At 56.9% G+C, this 3,092-nt stretch overlaps 1 protein-coding gene across 1 annotated transcript in view; it reads left to right on the top strand.

Moving 5' to 3' along the window:
• LOC104547002 (ciliary neurotrophic factor receptor subunit alpha-like) overlaps window positions 1-3,092 on the top strand; it is a gene marked incomplete at both ends in the record, with an annotated part of 11,148 nt that overhangs the window by 7,128 nt on the left and 928 nt on the right. The window lies entirely within an intron of this gene.

The raw sequence follows: 3,092 nt of genomic DNA, 5'->3' as shown, positions 1-3,092 counted from the left end.
AGCGCTTCACAGCCAGCCGGAGTGACTTTTGGCAGGTGCACAAAGGCAGGCAGTGACATGCAGACCCCCCTGGCCAAAAAAATTACCATGCACAGCCTTCCTCCAACTTTTGTCTCTGTGTGGCGGGGACGTGGATTAAGGAATTTCTCCCTGTGCCTTTGATGCTGTGTGTCCATCCATCCCCCCACGACCTCCCCAGTGTCCCCACCCCCGGCTCTCCCTGTCTGTGTCCAGTTGGACCCGGTCCCCCTGTGCTTTCCCATCTGCTGCTGCACTTCTGTCCTGAGCCGTGGGCACCCGCCCAGGGACTTTCTCACCCACCATGGCAAACGTTGGATATGTCCCCCTAGCTCAGAAGTTCTGCGTGCAGACAACATATGTGTGGGAAAGGTGGATGCTGTCATCTTTGCCTTCTCTTTTTGTCTGCTTTTAAAGAGGAGCTTAAAAAGCAGCATCCTCACAGGTCCGACAGGGAAGGTCCTCCAGGTCCTCCAGTCTGGGTCCTAGGGGAACATACCCCCCCAGGCAAGGCACAGCCTTGACCCCGTTGTGCCTGCAATGCCCCATCTGCAAACACTCAGCTGCAGGCTGGCTGCCTGGGGAGAGGCAGGAATTGGTCCCAAGGGGAAGCGTTCAGCTGGAGCAGCTCTTTGGGCTGGAGAGAACACTCCAGATGGAGCAGCAGCCCAGACAGGCCAGTGGGACCTCAGCAGGGCTGGCCTGCTTGTAGCCTGCTTGCTGCAGGGCTCAGAGGATGCTGGAAGACCTAGAGAGACCCATGCACCAGCCAGATAACCTCAGCATCTTTCCAAGCCCTGTGCGCATTCCTTGCTTCCGAGACATCCCTGGCCCGGCACAAGTCAAGCTGAGGACAAGCAGGCTTGCAGCGGGCTGGCATCTCACCCTGTGAGGTTTCACTTAATTTATTTGTCATTAGGAATTAATTGAGCTTAATCACTTTGGCGTTGCCATGCAAATTGGTGGATGCCACCAACAGCTCTGGGCTGATCCCATGCGGGTGAGTCCTCGTTGTGTGGTGTGCATGGTGCTGCACGTGCATCCCGTTCTGTGCCCTGGCTGTGAGTGGTTAGCAGAAGCGGTGGCACAGACACAAGTCTCAGGGTCTGGGTGGCAGGGACAGCCTCATGGTGTCCTGCTAAGCACAGCGCTTTTCATGGGCCAGGTCATTCACAGCCAGGTGGGTCTCCTGTCCTGCCTACCTATCCCTGAGTGCCATGAAGATGTGTCCCTGTGAGAAGAGAGTGCAGAGGTTGTCTTCTCAGCTCTGTTGGGTGCAGCAGTGGGTGTCAAGAGCCCGTGACCCCTGAGGACCCTTATCCAGCTCAGGTTTTGGTTCTGGGCTGAGAAGGACTGGAGCTTGGTGGGATGGGTCTCAGCCAAGACCCTTCACAGGTTGGAGGATGCGCAGCCGTGTCCTGCAGGAGGGACCTGCATCCTCCTCATCTCCTTTTTCCCCATTCTCCCTTCTGCCCATACCTCACAGGATTTGTTTTCAGCTGTGTTGTAAGTGAAATGGTCCAAACTCCTTCTCCTGCAGGATGGGCTGTGCCCAACCTCAGGATGGGAGCAGGCACCCCCTGGTATAGATGGCGCTGGGGACCTGCAAGCTGCTAAACAGGACTGCTCTAAACCTATCCCTGTTATCTGGAGAAGAGGTAGCACCTGTCACTCCAGGGATAGATCTCAGCCTCTTCAGTGTTTGGAAATTCAGGGACACCCTGTGTGGACCCTCACCGGGGCCACTGGGCTCATCTGCCCCCCATGCTTGGTTCCCTCCAGCCAGTCTCTGACCTCAGATCCCCTTGGTAGGCACTCCAAGTAGCTGCCCCTGTGCCAATGGGTCAGACCTAATGGTGAGGTCCATAGCATGTTGGGAAAGTGTCCCCTGGATGGTAGGGATAGATTCGGGCACGAGTTGTCCCAGTGCTTTGACTAAAGGTGGTTTAGGGCTTAGGCACTTCTCAGCTTGGCACAAGCCCTGCAGTGAATCCACCGACATCCCCTGTTTGCATCCCACCGGCACCGGGGGTGTCAGCCCCGAATTGGTGGTGTGAAGAGAGGCAGGACTTGGCCTCTCTCCATCCAGCCCCAAAATCTGCAATGGTGAGACAGACGCACACCTATCTCCATGCTGCTCCCCTGCAAAGGTTTGGTAGCAGCTTTGCGGGCAGCAGGAGGCCCTTTGCTCCCCACCGGTTGTGGAGGGGGGACTGGCCAGGTCTGCCTCCAGATGTGCTCCAGATGTGGGTGTCTGTGGGCTTAGGCTGGGCAGTGTGAGCATCTGGGAGTGGAGAGCCCAAGGACCTCACTGTGCCTGATGGTGGGCTGGATGTGGCTCTGAGACAGGGAACAGGGAAGAAAAGGCTCTCGCCCTGAGTGAGAAAGCAGAAGTGACCCCCTCCCTGGTAGGGATCCCCCAAAGTGCCTGCAAAAGCCAGAAGGACTGCAGGTTGCATGCCAAAGGGACTAAATCAGTGCTGGGGTGTTGCATGTGCTGTACTGGGGGAGACTGGAAAAGGACTGGGTCTTTCTTGGGATAAGTTCCTGCTTTTTGGGTACCCCTGCATATGGGCCACGGGCCAGGCCATCTGATGCGTCCCTGGTGTGCATGTCCTCCCTGCATGCATGAAGCTGCAATGCCAAGGCAGCCTTGTCCAGCAAGTGCATTGGCCCCACTACTCCCAGGCATCCCAACAGTGCAGCTTTTCTCTCTTTGGGCTTCAGGATGTGGTAAGGACCAGGCAGAAGTTTTCAGCTCCATCTTGCTCCTGTCATTGAACTGCGATCTTAACAAAACTCAGCACTTTGTGCTCCCCAGGGCAGTGGGGTCCTGTTCGTGACCTTCTCCTAGGTGGCTGGGGAGACATGGAGGAGCCCATGTGGGTTGCACCATGAGGTTCCCCCAACTCGTGAAGTTCTGCTTGTTCTGCTCAGGGGTTAATCCTGCCCTGGTCTCCACTGTGCCCGCAGGACCCTGAGGCCATGCCTGGGTCCATCCCTGGAAGGTACCATGGGTGCTGAGCTCTCCTTCTGTGTTGGCTCACTGGTGGCCATGTGTTGGAGGTGCATTC

The sequence above is a fragment of the Mesitornis unicolor genome, unplaced genomic scaffold, assembly GCF_000695765.1.
Source record: "Mesitornis unicolor isolate BGI_N332 unplaced genomic scaffold, ASM69576v1 scaffold34429, whole genome shotgun sequence".
Lineage (NCBI taxonomy): Eukaryota > Metazoa > Chordata > Aves > Mesitornithiformes > Mesitornithidae > Mesitornis > Mesitornis unicolor.
Note: the sequence above shows the minus strand (reverse complement) of the source record. Positions and strands in the feature narration are given on the sequence as shown.